This window comes from Crinia signifera, chromosome 1, assembly GCF_055691185.1.
Source record: "Crinia signifera chromosome 1, ASM5569118v1, whole genome shotgun sequence".
Taxonomy (NCBI): domain Eukaryota; kingdom Metazoa; phylum Chordata; class Amphibia; order Anura; family Myobatrachidae; genus Crinia; species Crinia signifera.
The window spans coordinates 370,739,532-370,756,595 of NC_139217.1; positions in this window are offsets into that span (position 1 = coordinate 370,739,532).

A 17,064-nucleotide genomic window follows, 5' to 3' on the forward strand; every position below is an offset into this window, starting at 1 on the left:
ATCTCTTTTTTATAAGCACAGGTATTTTGCACAACCAATGCACCCCCTTTATCGGCTGTGCGTATGATGATGTCTTTGTAGGCGCTCAATTCTTTCAAGGCTTTTTTCTCATCAGGGCTAAGGTTGTGCTGGAGTGGTTGGGTATTGACAGAGGCTGTGCAGATACTGCTGTCGAGGATATCCGTAAAGCTTTTTATAGCAGCGTTGTTGGATTTAGGGTCGAAAGAGGATTTTTTGGAGAATGGTAATTTATTTGCTTCCATCGGGGGGCTGTCGGCAAAGTGTTCACGTAGTCTCAGACGTCTTGAGAATTTGTACAGATCCACTTTGTTTTCAAATTGGTCTGGTTCAGAAGTGGGTACAAAAGACAGACCCTTGTTGAGGACTTTATATATTTTTAATATATAATGTATGTGTATATAATATATATATATTATATCTCTCTCTCTCTCTCTCTCTCTCTCTCTCTCTCTCTATATATATATATATATATATATATATATATATATATATATATATATATATATATAGCTACCAGGAATCGTTAACTTCTGGGTATCGATATACGCATAGTATCTGTCTGCTTCCATTTTTGGAGTGACCTTTTCAGCATATTCCATATGGATGGCCAGACCCATTGGAATCTACAGAGACCGTGCACCACCACAACGCCGGCTGCAGTGCCATTGTCACGCCACTGGGTGGTATCCCTCCTCATACCACCAGATTATAAAATAGACGCAATTGCGGCCTTACCTGCGTCTTTTGCTGCAGTTGGACGTGCTAATGCCACTACAATGTCCTTTTGCTCTGAGCCAGCAATGTGACATCCTCTTTCAGTGTCTACAGCTGCTGCAATCATGTTTTGTGCATTGGTCGCACCGTTGACACTTTAAGCAGCCCTATGCTAGGTGCAGATCATCTGTCTGAGTATAGCTTCCAATGTGAGAAATTCAGGGTCTATATGCTGTATTCAGCTACCTTTAGCAACACGCCCATACTATATTACGTCTGTGTCTGATTAGGGGTTTTATGCTCATTGACAGGGATTACATGCTTGTTACTCTGAAACCACCTTAAACCGCCCAGCACATGTCTAATACTTTTCTTTGTGGTGGTGTCTGAATCTGTACGGACTCTCTGTATGAGCACCATTGGGACACATGGGTTGTGCAACATAGATACATGCACAGGCAGTTTCAGTGAGGCTACGGACGGGGGGATGATGGTTGGGATGTGGGAGGGGAAAATTAGGGTAAGGCTGTGGGAGCGGGTTTTTAGGGATAGGGATCAAAGCAATTTCCGGCATCCATCAGGTTTTGACCATCTGGATGTACCCAACCCCATAGATAGATACAGCACTGAGGTCATGGGTTAAGTTCCAACATGGCCCTCACTGTATGGTTTATCCCCCACCTGTGCATGTATGGGTTTCTTTCATTATAAAAAAAATACATGTAGATTAACTGGCTCCCAACACAAATGACCCCTAGTCATGGCATAAAGTGGTCATGCAGATGTGGGGGAACTCCTTTCTCTATGCCACCTAATTACACCCCCTCCCCTCCCCCTATTAGGCAGAGACAGGGCCAGTGGTAGGGTTTTTGGCATCCCCTTGCAAACTAGAATGCTTTACTGTGAGAATTACTGTGCAGGGCCAATGTGGAGGTTACAATGTTCTAACTCACCATGAGAAGTGGTGGATGTCAGCAGCGTAACTATAATTTGGGCGCCCCCCCCTGCCGATAATAAATTTGGGCGCCGGCCGCCCATGCCCCTCCCCACCCCGCATATTTACCTGTATTCGCTGCGCTGGTCCCGGCTCCCCTCCTGGCTTCATTCTTATGCTGAACACGGACCATCACAAAATGGCCACCCCCATACAGCAGACAGTTTCATAGAACAGTTTGCTATATGGGGGCGGACATTTTATGATAGCCCGTCGAAATAGCATCAGAATGAAGCCAGGGGAGCCGGGACCACTGCAGCGAACATAGGTAAAGCTGCGGGGGATGGGGCATTATAATAGCACCGCAGCCCCCCGGCACCCGCACTTACCCAGCGCCTCCCTGCGACTGCGGGGGCTGCGGTGCTGTAGCTACGCCACTGGTGCATGTACATTTCAGTTTGGGACTGAATTGATGGGCCAAGTGGTTCTCATCTTTCAGTGAATTCTAAGTATGTAAGTAAAACATACATACATGTAAAACAGGGACAATTATATGTAGATCAATACATTTCTAGGTACAACCAAGATAAACAATTCAAATAGGTATTAAGGAATTTATATAAGGTACTTGTTTCCTAGCACGGCCACACCGATCATGATCGTGGGCATCGTTAGTAAAAATCGGGGGCATCGCATGCACTAAAAAATCGGGTGCGATGGTACCGACGCGATGCCCGCGATTTCCCATAGGGAACAATGTTAAATGCCTCAATTTACCCAAATCATCATAGGGAACAATGGTAAATGGTCCAGAACCCCCCAAAAACACCCCTGAACAGTGAAATGGTCCCCCAAAATTAGTTTAGGCCACCCCACGATCAACGTGAACCCGAAGCGTGGTGAGCCCGCGAGGGGCGGCGTTACGCGTCCTCCGACCTTTTCATACCCCCCACTATCCACGTCGGCGTGGAGTTGAGAATAGAATAGTGTGGTGAGCGCAGCGAGCCACCGAGCCCGAAGCGTGGCGAGCGGACGCGGATACCTGTGAAGCCCGCGAAGGGACGCATTTAGCCACGCTTCGGGCTCGTTGGCTCGCCACACTATTCTATTCTCAACTCCACGCCGACGTGGATAGTGGGGGTATGAAAAGGTCGGAGGACGCGTACCGCCGCCCCTCGCGGGCTCACTGCGCTCGCCACGCTTCGGGTTCACGTTGATCGTGGGGTGGCGTAAACTAATTTTGGGGGGCCATTTCACTGTTCAGGGGTGTTTTTGAGGGTTTCTGGCCCATTTACCATTGTTCCCTATGATGATTTGGGTAAATTGAGGCATTTAACATTGTTCCCTATGGGAAATCGGGGGCATCGCGTCTGGACCATTTAAGCCTTTTTTAGCCGCCTGCGATGCGACCGACCCGATTTTGACTTTTTTCAATGCATTTCAATGGGAAATCGGGGGCATCGCGTCGGTCGCGTCGCAGACCACTAAAAATTACACCCGATGCCCGCGATTGTGGCCGTGCTAGGAAACAAGTACCTTATATAATATTTTTGATTTTACAGTATTTTATTTTTTTCCGTATTTTAAAGACACAATCGGGCAAAATCTATTTTAAAGCAGCTTGATTGAATACTTTTTTACTCTGCATTATAAATTTGGAAACTATTACCTAAGATTGGCCGTCAGCTCTTACAAGCTTTTCCTATAAGAGGACCAAGCTGGTGGCAGCCTCATACCTCAGCACTCAGGAGAGGGAAAACCCCCTGCGAGGGTAACCTCTAGGGACCCCTCTCCTGATATTACCCAATTCACATTCCTCACAAAGCTGCACGATTTTAGGAAGAGGATGGTCATCCCCTTTTGAGCAGTACCGAATTTACCTGAATGGCAACGATATCGCCATAGCTGCGCTGTTCTGCTAGAACCTCCAATGACCGTAAAAAAGACTCAAGGTAATATTTTTAGGGTAGCCAAGCTCCTAGTCTGCAGGCACATCCAAGTTAGGCCCCTTGCCTGTGACAAGATACTTATCTCCTGTGGGGACCTCTCCCCAAGAAGGCTGGGTATATATGAGGAAACATTAGGTTGCACAATCAGCAGAATGCCAATGTAAAAGGGCAAGGCTAAAACTAGTATTTGCTACTGTGGTAATGGATGCTACAACAGACACAGCAGCATCTGGAAATACAAAAAAATAGGAGTGGATCACTGTAATGCACCGAAGCTGATATGGATCAACAACCTATAGGGTCACCACCCTCCAAAATTCAAATGGTATAAAAAGGATATAGTTGGACACACATTAGCGCTGGAAACCTAATGACCTATTAAAGGGACAGTAACATCAACTCTCCTTAAGTTGTCAGTATTTTCTTTCCACCTCACTGTATGTATCCTCAAGATAATAGTGTCATGTAAAACAAAAATAAATACATCCAATAGTATAGTACGTTCATGTAGATAGTAAAATAATAATTAGCATCTGTCTCTAAATCATGGTCAGAATGAGGAAACCAATGCACTTACTGTTAGCTTTAGGGCCTTATTTTGATTCATTCGGTCCTCCATGCAGTGCTTAAAGTGGTCCTGGAGAGGTAGTGGAACTCACTTCCTCCGCCTCTGCCCCCCCCCCCTTCCCCCACATGTCACAGCCAGGGCCGTCTTTCCCATTGGGCTGAATGGGCAGTTGCCCAGGGGCCCAAGGATTGACGGCACTGCTCTGGGGAATGGCGGTGGGTGGCTGGGATGCGGTCAGCGGCGACTCAGCGGTGGCGGCAGTGATCCAGGCAGCGGGGGGCTGGGATCTTGATGTAGCAATCTGGGCGGCATATGTCGGGGATGCTCCGGGCAGCAGCTGTCAGCGTTGTCCATACAGGCAGTGGTGACTCAGACCTTGCTGTAGCGCTATTTGCCGCCGGGCGGGAAGCGCTGCTGATTCTGAAAATTCTGGCCGGACGTTGATTGGCCGGACGCTCAGCCAATCAGTGTCCGGCCAGTCTTTTCAAAATCTGCAGCGCTTCCTGCCCGGCAGCAAATAGCGCTACATCAAGTTCTGAGCGAGCTGCCTGGACGGACAACGCTGACAGCTGCTGCCTGGATCCCCACCACACGACGCTACATCAAGCTCCCAGCTCCCCCCCCCCCCCCCCCGCTGCCTGGATCACCACCGCCACCGATGAGTCGCCTAGACAGATGCCGCTGACAGCTGCTGCCCGGATCCCCGCCACACAACTCCCAGCCCTCCTCTGCTGCTGCACATAGGTGGGTGGAGGGGGGCCCTAAAAATTATTTTGCCCAGGGGCCCAGTAGATTGTTAAGACGGCCCTGGTCACAGCCAGGGTGGGTGCTCTGGTGTTCGGCGCCCCCTTGCAAGTTTTACATTTTAGGCCTATCCCACACACCCATGAAAAGAATAGTGTGGGACACATAATACCACCCCTAATTCAAATTATGCCCCATAGTGCAAAACAACCCAACCCTCCCCCAAAAAATGGAGCAGTGCGCGCCGCAGTTACATTCTTACTATTATCAGCGGGTCTCCTGTTCCCTGGCCGACACTGGTCTGCTTTTATGCTCCACAACAGCGGCCATCTGCCGCTGCTCTCCTGTGTAACAGGTGGTGGAGAATGCTGCTCTGCTGCTCTATTGTAGATCGTGGCTGCTGCAGCTGCTTGGATGAGGCTGCGCTCCTCCTGCTCCTCGGTTCCCGCTTTCACAGCGGACATTTAAAATGTATGAAACGGGTTCACAAGCCAATTGGCGCTCTCGCGGTTCAGGCTGCTGGCTGGCGAACTCTGAGCTCCGATTGGCTTAGAGACCGTGCCAAATTTTTTATCTTATGGCGCTGTCCGTGTCCATTGCTGCAATCAGCGTGTCCTGACCACTGTGGCCGTGGCGCCTTAATGTGTGCACCCACGGCAAACTTTCGGTTCAGCGTTCCATGGTCGTTCCCAGGCTAATGAGGCCATGACGGACATGCAGGGGGCGGGCAGCTGACATCACCAGATGTCAGCTGCAAGCCCTGTCCTGACTATATAGGTCACTCTGAACTGCGTGCACGGTAGAAATCATTCGATGATCGTCGACCATCAAATGATTCCTCCCTGTCTGTGAATGGATGATTATGACACATCTATTACAAACAATGCCATTGATGGATACACTTAGCATTACATAATATGAATGCATCTCTTGAGAATGGAGTGAGGACTTTCAAAAGGAATAGTCAGATCTTCGATGCAAAACCAACTCATTTTGATCACATGACTGATAATTAGTGTAATGTCCTGACAGGACAGTAGCTATTTCTCCATTAAGACCATTCAAAGTTGAGTTTTTCATTTTCTAAAGATGTCATTAGTATGATTATCTTCAATACAAATGTGTACAGCAAATGTGAGAACCCCCATGCTCTATAGTGCATCGTCCATTGTTGTCTTCTCCCCCACGTGTTGCCCCTTGTCTTTATCCTGGCAGACGTTTTCCTTGTTTCCACAACTATCTGCACAAGCCTCTGATGTACTGTACTATGGCTCATTCAGGAGACCGTAGTTAGAATTTTAGCTGCCCATTTGTGGGAGCTGAGCATGGAATAAACAGGAAGAATCTATGAAATGTACAAATGAACCTGTTCCAAGAACTCTGTGGGAATTCCAGGAAAAACAAGAAAAGCTGAGAACTTACATTGACGTGAGCAATAGAAGGAAAGAAATTCAAACCATCTACTGGGATTCCTGATGGAAGGAAGGAAGGATGCGACATTTGGACTTCTGGAAGCTCTTTTGATGTGTTTCATTTCCAATACAAAGTAAATATGCACTGTGATCAGATCAATAGCACTAACATGGCGCATCAATATGCCTGTCATAGATCTGATTATTTAGCTTACTTGATCCACGGGGGGGGGGGGCGGTGGTGATGCGGCGGGGGAGGGACCTGGCATTTTTTCCTGCTCTACCAGCGCTTCGGGAAACTTACTGCTGCTGCCGCCGGCGTCCCTGCTGTCTGCGTCTCTGCATCCCTCCGATCCAGGTCCTCTGCTGGGGGGGGGGGTTGTGCGGGTGAAGTCACTCCACAGGGGTGATGCTTGGGGGGGGGGGGGAGAATTACGGCCGGCGCTGACCTCCATCAGGGGGGGGCGGGCTTCTCCAAACTGCCGCCCTAGGCAAATGCCAAAAGCTGCCTATTGGTGGCGCCAGCCCTGCTTGTGATTCTACTCTGTTTCTCACTCTGGGGGGTATCCTGTGTGACGCTGCCATTTTGCGAATTTGGAGGAGGTGGTTTTAATTTGGTTGGGAGTGAAGCGGAGTTTGGAGAATTTGGACAGTGTGGCGCAGTCCTTTTTTTATAAAAAGCAGAAGCAGCCGAGGCCCGTGCTCAGGACCAGGGACAGCATGAGAAGCTTGTGGAGGAGATCTGGACTTGCAGTTGTTTGGATTTTAGCTTAGGTAACGTTTTTGATATTTTTTTTGGTACTCTTTACCTAGAAGGGCGCCCATCGTGACCATCGCGACCATCGAATGCACTAAAAATCAAGTGCGACGCGATGCCCGCGATTTCCCATAGGGACCAATGTTAAAAATGAGATTGGACCCGATTTTAGTGTTCAATGCCTCAATGCCCGCGATTTTTACATAGGAAACAATGTTAAATGGGCCACAGAGCCCTAATAGTCACCGTGAACTCTGAAATGGCCCCCACAATTGTTAGCGCCACCCCACGATCAACGTGAACCCGAAGCGTGGCGAGCGCAGCGAGCCCGCGAGGGGCGGCGGTACGCGTCCTCCGACCTTTTCATGCCCTACTATCCACGTCGGCGTGGAGTTGAGAATAGAATAGTGTGGCGAGCGCAGCGAGCCACCGAGGGCCGAAGCGTGGCGAGCGCAGCGGATACCTTCACAGTTATACGCGTCCCCTCGCGGGCTTCACAGGTGTCCGTGGCGAAAAGCGGACACCTGTGAAGCCCGCGAGGGGACGCGTTTACCTGTGAAGGTATCCGCGTCCCCTCGCGGGGCTCGGTGGCTCGCTGCGCTCGCCACACTATTCTATTCTCAACTCCACGCCGACGTGGATAGTAGGGCATGAAAAGGTCGGAGGACGCGTACTGCCGCCCCTCGCGGGCTCGCTGCGCTCGCCACGCTTCGGGTTCACGTTGATCGTGGGGTGGCGTTAACAATTGTGGGGGCCATTTCAGAGTTCACGGTGACTATTAGGGCTCTGTGGCCCATTTAACATTGATTCCTATGGCCAAATCGCGGGCATTGAGGCATTTAACATTAAAATCGCGGTCAATCACCGTTTTTAACATTGATCCCTATGGGAAAATCGCGGTCATCGCGGGCACCCGTTTTTAATGTACCCGCGATTTACCCGCGATGGCCGCAATTTTTTACCCCCGACGCCCGCGATTCCAATCGCGGGCGCCCTTCTAGGTAAAGAGTACCTTTTTTTTTTCTTGGTTTCCCAATATGCTCTCATTCGGTTGTATTGGTTTTTAATTGCGTTTTTTTTTTGTCTTTCGGAGCTGAGGTGTGTACCCTTTCTGGTATTAATTGTTTTTGCTAGGAGTAATGTTGCGCTACTTCAAATGTAAGCATATATTAGCAAAGGCTCAGTGGCCTACATTTTGCCCATAACGCATAAGATATTTAATGTACATTATAATGTGTGTCTGGAGTTTACTGTCATTACTGCATTTTCTGCACTTGAAATCTTATTGCAATGCTGATCACAGACATGTCATGTGCTATGTGTGTCTACAAAGGGTAAGGGGTGCCTGCCTGGACTTGTGATGTACTTGGGGAGTGGCAGGTCTTTACGGTTTTCCCTATGTCCCTGTTCGTGAAATCGAATGGATGGTTATCGAATGTTCTCCACATCGATGGTTAGCCATCATATATTGTTGGCAGTATTAATGTCAGAGAAAGGCTCCATTAATGTAGTCAATGATAAGAAAGTTTGGTTGTAGTTAAAAATGCAAATTCCCTACAAAAACATGTTTCAAAATCAGCATACTACAAAATGCTGTGATCTCCCTGAAGTCTCAAAAACAAAAAACTGGCAATGTGAAGACGACAGTTGCGGAAACAATACATTGAGTACGCAAAAGCAATATGGCAAAATTTACGGACAAAAAACCGAAACATATTGCCAAAAATAAAGACTTGGACTGGGATTGCATACCCCCCCCCCCCCCCCCCCCCGACTCAGTTCTGTCTGCAATCATGCTGCCAATTAGTCTATGCATTGCTGGCTCTTTGATTTTGCACCTGAGGAGAATCCAGTCTGAAACTGAAATCACCTGTAACCCTTCGGTGCCCTGTTCCTGGTTGCTCACCTGTTTAGTTCAGACTGAAGTCTCCTGAATTCATGCCTCAGGTTGCAGATTCCACTCTGTCCTTTCCTCCAATCAGTGCAAGTCAGGGGGGGTTAAATATCCATACTAAAAATCAGGGGCAATTAATGGTAAATTAATTTCAAGCAAAGTTAATATTGAGTATCCAAAAGGATATAACTATATCCCAGGCAAAAGACAAAATAGTAATTATTCAGAAAAATTAGAGAGCGCATTGAATTGTTCACACAATGGTATTTATTAAAAATTCAATTAAAATATACTCTAATCACATTAAAAATATACGTTTAAGTCCAAATGCTCTTACCCACTTTTACTGGTAGATGGAATATCCAATGAACAGCGGGGAGCCAGTTTATTGATATAAATGAAGATATATATGGTTATCCTAAAGAAGGTGAAATTAATCCAAATGTCCATAAACAGAAACTGTATCCTAGTTGCAGAATTATGATATTAAGTTTCCAAGCTGAATAAAGGTGGGTATGATGAATTGATAGTCAGTCCTGGCAATGGGCAGATGTAACAAACAAGTGGTGCTGTGTAAAGTGACTCAACCGGCGTGGAGCTTTGAGTTACAACACCGCGGGAGTGGGTGCTGGATGGCAATCAGCAATGCGGCTAAGATGTAAAGGGGTGACGTCTCTTCCACCAGCGTAGCGCTGCAACAACAAGCGACGGCGCTGGGAGTGACTTTTCCCCAGCCGCAACTCACTTGTTCAGTGTCCAAATGTCCAGGCTGGGCCTCTCAGGGGTCCTGCTGGTGGAACAAGCAGTAAGGGGTCGCCGCAGGTCTCCCTCTCACTTGCAGGTATGGCTCTGAGGAAAAACAGCTGATCCGATTTGAAGCAGAAAACCAGAGGGGGGGGGGGGGGGGGTGCAGGTGACTGGTAGAACGGCAATATTATCTCCCAGTCTTTGCGTTTCTCCGTCATAGGGGTCTGACTGTTTCATCAGAAGATATCTGCCCATTGCCATTTATATCAATAAACTGGCTCCCCACTCTTAATTGGATATTCCATCTACCAGTAAAAGTGGGTAAGAGCATTTGGACTTAAATGTATATTTTTACTCTGATAATTACATATATAAAATGATGTAAGGTTACCAGTGAAACAAATAAATTGTGCAATATTATTTAAATTAATTATATATTTTTTTAATGTGGTTAGAGTATATTTTAATTGAATTTTTAATAAATACCATTGTGTGAACAATTCAGTGCGCTCTCTAATTATTCTGAGTAATTACTATTTTGGGTTAAATATCCTGCCTTCAGCAACTTGTCTTCCTGCTGCATGTTCTGGATGTTCATCACTATGCAAGCTTGTTTCCTGGTACCTGCTTGGTATCCTGACTGTAGCTTTATAACTTCCAGTCATCCAGTATTCCTGGCTATCCATGCTCCTACCCTGGACTACAAGCTGTGACTACCACCATCTGCTACTCAGCCAAGGTAGGGGCTTCTAACTGTTAACTAGACGCTATCAGCTTCCCTATCTTCCCTGACCCAGTTCTCCAGCTCCAGTCCAGTTCCTGGTAATTCTATGGTATACAGTATTCTACAGTTCTCCAGCTCTGGTCCAGTTCCAGGTGACTCTCCGGATACAGATTTCTTTCTGTCCTGAACCAATCTTTTCAATCCATTGAGCCTGGTGAATTTGCCTTTCCTCTACCTCCCCCATGGCAGCCATCACTATGCTGCCATGGTGGAGTAGAGGAAAACACATTATCAGGTAAAAATCTGATATTTCCTCTACCTCCCCCATGGCAGCCATCACTTATGGGTTCTTCCCCTATTGGGTAGCTTTGGAAAGGAAAAAAAGACGCCCCTTCTCCATAAAAGGCTCCTCCTCCTTCTCTCTGTGTCTTTTTTTCCTTTCCCAAGAGGGTAGCATGTGGTTTTTTTACTAGTGGCTTACCCTGTGAAGTAGATCTGGTTTCCACCGTCGCCTTGAGCGTCCAGGTGGAAACAAAGTAACCAGGCGGCTGGTGAAAACCTCAGGAAGCCGCATGCCGTCCTCAGGTTTGGGTGGCTAACAAGCGGTGGCGTCCAAGGAGGCAAGGTGGAGGTCTCCTGCCCGGAATCCAGGTGAGACCGGGCGGACGTCGTCACCCGCGGCAGACTGCGGGTGACAAGCAGACAAACAGGCCGCGGCGCGGCCGGACAGCGCGTCCTTATGGGCGCAGGAGGTGACGCGGCAGGCGCTGGCGCCGGCGTGTGACGCAGTAGGCGTCTGACGCGGTGATCGCTTGCGTCGGCGTCTGACGCGGTGACGTCAGGACGTGGCGCCGTCGGATGACGCGGTCGCCTGTGACACGCGGAAGGCGCTTCCTTTAAAAGGAGGAAGCGTGTGGGAATCGCTGTACCACCAACGAAGGCAGCAGCTCCACGGTCTACAGAGCTGTGTTATTCAAGAGGTGGTGAGTGTACCATCTGGCTCCACTACTGAATTTGGGATTGTTTTGTTATATACTGTACAAATACCCTGATAGGTTGTTGTTGTTTATAGACAGCCTTAAGGGTCAGTACAAACATGGAGGAAGAGAGGAGGCAGATCAGTCAAAAGTCAGGGTAAGCCACAAGGAGTATATTGTATTTTTATTTTTTGGAGCATGGTTATGAAGGTGCAAATCCCGCTGATGATTATATATTGTTATACAGATAACAATACGGCTAAATGCCTTATGTGCAACTTATCATTGCCGGATAAATACATGGGGAGTGTATGTGAGAAATGCAAAACCCCACAGTTGTTACCCCTATCACAGATGTCGGGGTTGGTCGACATGTTGAAGACGGCTCTTGCCGACACTTTTGTGACCAAGAAAGATCTGGCAAAAAGTACAGGGAAGAGAAGTCGCTCCAGAGTAAGCGAAGCGTCGGCAGAGTCTGGAGATGAGATAGCAGATACAGCAGCAGATGAGGCTGAAGATCTGGTGGTAGATAAATCGGAAAGTGACTTCAATGCTGACATGGTGGAAAACCTCCTAACATTGATACACAAATCCCTGAATATAGAAGACGCGCAGGAGGAGGTGAAACTCCAAGAGCTTCTGTTCCGAGATAAGAGAAAGAAAGGGAAAACTTTCCCTTTATCTCAGACATTAAAGGATATGGTGTCGGATGAGTGGAAGCATCCGGATAAAAAGATCACTGTACCTGCAAAGATAGGGAAGATGTATCCATTCCCTAAAGATCAGACGTCCACTTGGGATGAGGTTCCTAAAGTTGACGCAGCGATAGCAAGGATATCAAAAAAGACGACCTTGCCTCTCGAGGACGCAAACATATTTAAAGATCCTATGGAGAGGAGAGTAGAGCTGGGGCTGAGGAAACAGCACCTGACGTTAGGGGCGGCTATGAAGCCTGCGGCCTCTATGGCTACCACATCCAGGGTATTACGAGAATGGTGCCAGCAACTGGAAGCAGATATGATGGACGGTCTAAGAAGGTCAGACATGCTGAAAACAGTGCAAAATATACAGCTTGCCGTCGAATTTTTGTGTGAAGCATCTTTAGATACGATGAGGCTGACAGCAAGGGCAAATGCTACAGCAACAGTAGTTAGGAGAGCACTCTGGCTCAAACCTTGGGCGGCAGACGTGCAATCCAAAATGAAGTTATTGTCACTTCCTTTCCAAGGCGATTATTTATTTGGGGCACAGCTAGACCAAATCATAACAAAGATATCCGGAGGGAAATCGGTTTGGCTTCCGCAAGAGAAAGTGATCAAGAGAACGGCAGTGAATAGGTCGGTTAAATACCAACCACAAGAATATAAAGAGGTGAGAAGCTACCGACCAGGTAGGGGATTTCGCAGGAGTAATTGGTCATCAAGGGCAAATTTTCGCTCCCAAAGGGGAAGAGAAAATAGATTTGCCGCAGGACAAAGTTCACAATGACGCCAAGTTTCAGGCGGTAGGAGCCAGGCTGCTGAGATATATAAGCACCTGGGAGAGGTCCACAACGGACAAGTGGGTCCTCGAAATAATAAGGACAGGATACAAACTGGAGTTCGGGAAGATTCCAGGAATTTTTTTTACAGAATCCCCCATACCAAAAGACTCGTCAGAAAAAGAAGCCTTGTTGTCAAGTCTAAAGGAGATGATAGATCAAGGGGTAGTGATAAGAACTCCCCGAGATCAAGTGGGGATAGGTTGGCATTCCCGCTTTTTTGTGGTCCAAAAAGCGTCCGGAGGTTACAGGACGATTCTGGACTTAAGGAAACTGAATCAATTTCTAAAAGTGAGGTCGTTCAAAATGGAGTCAGTGAGGAGTATACTCCCAGACTTAAAAAGAGGTTCATACATGACCTCTATAGACCTCAAAGATGCATACCTACATGTACCTATATTCAAGGGACATCAGAAGTATTTGAGGTTTTACATCGAAGGAGTAAGTTACCAGTTCACGGCACTTCCGTTTGGGTTAGCCACATCCCCCAGGACGTTTACCAAGGTACTGATTGTGGTAATTGCGAACCTCAGAAGAGAGGGGATAGTGGTCTGGCCATATCTAGACGACCTATTGATAATGGCGGAAACAAGGGACTTAGTTATAAAACACACCAGCAGGACAATGCAGTACCTGACAGAACACGGCTGGTTGATAAATCAGAAAAAGAGCCAGCTGGAACCTACAAACTGGATAAAATATCTGGGGGTGATACTGGATACGCGAGACATAAGTGTGTTTAAGCCCAGAAAGGCAGCAAAACATGGTGCAGACAATGAGATCTACACTAGGGAAGTCTGTCGTATCGGCGGAGTGGTGCATGAAAATGCTAGGGCTCATGGCGTCGGCTCTGGAGACGGTACAATGGGCGAGGTTTCATTCCAGAAAGCTTCAAAGATGCTTCCTATCGCAGTGGAATGGAATCAGCAAAAACCTAACACAAAGGATAGTATTAACAAAAAGGGCGAAGGAGGACATAAGGTGGGTGGTCATGCAGACGCAGACGGGAAAGAGAAAGGTCCTTCGCCAAGACGACTCAGGTGGTGATTACCACGGACGCGAGTATGATAGGATGGGGAGCAGTGTGTCAAGACCAGACAGCTCAAGGAGCATGGATACACGAGGAAAAGAGGAAACACTCCAACCTCAGAGAGATGAGAGCGGTCCTATGTGCATGCAGGAGTTTCCAGAACCAGCTTGTCAACAAAGAAGTAGTAGTCAGGTCAGACAACCAGGTCGTGGTGTCCTATATAAACAAACAAGGGGGCACTCACAGCCTGCACATGATGATGGAAGCAGAAGAACTGTTTGCCTGGGCGGAAAACAACGTGGAGGATATACGGGCGCAGCTTCTACGTCTGGCAGTAGACGGACCGTGGAAACTCTCAAAAAGACCAGACCTGCTGGTTCAAGGCAAAGTAAAGAGACAACAACCGGAGGATTGGAACTTGATGGCGTGGCTACTGAAACCAGGGCGCTGCTAGGCCAAGGGTTTTCGGAGCAGGTGGTGAATACCTTACTGAAAGCCAGGAAAACATCCACCTCCAAATCTTATTACAAAGACTGGCTGAAGTATACATACTGGTGTAAGGAAAATAAGAGATTACCGGAGCAGATACCGACTATTCTTGAGTTTTTGCAAAAAGGGTTGGAAAAACAACTAGCAGTTAGCACTTTGAAAGTGAAAATATCAGCGCTATCAGCCATGTTGGACATCAATATCGCAAGCAACAAATATATTCAAAGATTTATACAAGCGGCCAAGAAAATAAGGCCATGTTTTCATCAACCTATAGCTCCATGGGATCTAAACCTAGTTCTCAATGCTCTTACGCAAGATCCTTTCGAAACCCGTTCAAGAAATTTCATTGAGAATTCTGTCGTGGAAAGTGGCGTTCCTGGTAGCCATAACGTCCGCCAGAAGGGTTTCAGAGCTACAGGCCCTCTGGGCAGAAGAACCGTTTATGAATGTGTTCGAAGACAAGGTTGTATTGAGGACAAACCCCATGTTCTTACCTAAGGTAGTTTCAGATTTCCATGTAAATCAAGAGATTATATTACCATCGTTTTGTGCAAAGCCCGCAAATGCGAAAGAAGACAGGCTGAACAAACTAGACGTAGTCAGAGTATTAAAAGTTTATTTAGAGAGGTCAAAGAAGGTTAGGAAGACAAAAAATTTGTTCGTACTAACTGAGGGGAAGAACAAGGGGGAGGCAGCTTCCAAAATAACAATCGCAAGATGGATAAAAAGCTGCATTGCAGAAGCATACAAAGCAAGCAATCAGGTGCCTCCAGAAGATCTGAAAGCACATTCCACGAGGGCAGTAGCAACCTCATGGGCAGAGAAAGGGGCGGCTTCCATATCAGATCTGTGCAAGGCAGCAGGATGGTCGTCCGTGCACACATTTACAAGGCACTACAGGGTAGATGTCATGTCGTCGGCAGATGCCAAATTCGGAAGAAAGGTCTTGTCTGCGGTAATATAAAAAAAAAAAATCTTTTCTTTTGTTGTATTTCTAATTAATTAATTGATTGGATTATGTACCCGGCCCAGTGAGAATTGAACTGCTGGGGCATTTCCCATAAGTGATGGCTGCCATGGGGGAGGTAGAGGAAATATCAGATTTTTACCTGATAATGTGTTCTCCTCTACTCCACCATGGCAGCATAGTTCCCGACCCTAAAGGTGTTATGATTTCTGTATGCGATTAACTATTTGTGTTTGAGAGCTAGAAACGAAAGACACAGAGAGAAGGAGGAGGAGCCTTTTATGGAGAAGGGGCGTCTTTTTTTCCTTTCCAAAGCTACCCAATAGGGGAAGAACCTATAAGTGATGGCTGCCATGGGGGAGGTAGAGGAAATATCAGATTTTTACCTGATAATGTGTTTTTCTCGACTCCACCATGGCAGCATAGTGATGGCTGCCATGGTGGAGTAGAGGAAAACACATTATCAGGTAAAAATCTGATATTTTCGAGTGTCCTGTCTCTTTAGTCCACACCTCTGGTCCACTCAGCTGGTACATCTGCCAGATCCTGTTTTTCATTTTCCAAACTGGCCTGTTTCAGTTATTCTTGTATTCAAGCTTCCTTAATTCACCAAGAAGGCTATTCTAAGTTATCTCATTATTTCCATTGTTTCTGTTTAGCCAAGTAGAATGCCATCCATTCTGTCCAGTCCTGCCACTTCGTCCTGTCAGCTCCAGTTACCATGATCATCCAGCACCTGCCACTAGACCACGACGGTCACGACTGGGTCCACAAACTCCTAGTCGTGACAATGCTAGTTTGCAAACGTGTTTGTATATGAGTGTGTGAATTTTAAATTACAGCACAATCCAAAAGTGGAGTGCGGGACCAACACCATACCTTCAAACTGTCCTGATTTTCGTGGGGCTGTCTCTTTTTTGGGGATGCTCCCATGTCCGGCCTAGGGCCAGCAGTGTCCTGCGATAGGGGGGAAATTAGGAGTCCCCCCGCTACCTGCTGCTCTGGAATAGATGTACAGCCTCTATTCATGGCAAGCCAGCAGACAGTGGGTATGGCCAGCAGCTCACAGAGCTCTGGTCATATCCCCAAGGCCGCAAAAGGAGCGTGGCCATTTTGAATAGACCATGCCCCCTTCCTGGGAGTTTGCCACTTTGCGGCGCCAGGGGTCTCGATCAGCACATCTTTAAAGTTGGGAGATATGCAACTCCAACTGCACTGACAAACCTTGCCAGCCAGGACTTTGCAGTTGGTTTGGTTCCCTATTTTAATTTTGGACTGCGCTGTACCCATACTTCTGGAACCACCATTGGTCAAATCTCCACTTATGGCTAAAGCGCAGTAACTGGGTGGTGATGAGGCTTTGTCACCGGGAATGCTAATCTGCTCGATCTTGTATATTGTAAAGTGTTCATTGATATGATGATGGTTATGGAACCAAACCTATGAATAGAGAAGGAGTCTGGCTGCACAAATGCATAAAACTCAGTGTGCAGGGTAAATATGTGTATTTAATTATGTTCACACAATTACAACTGACTTGCATTTAATATTGCATTAGTCCCTCAATAAGCTTTTCCTATAGAAAAAGAACACG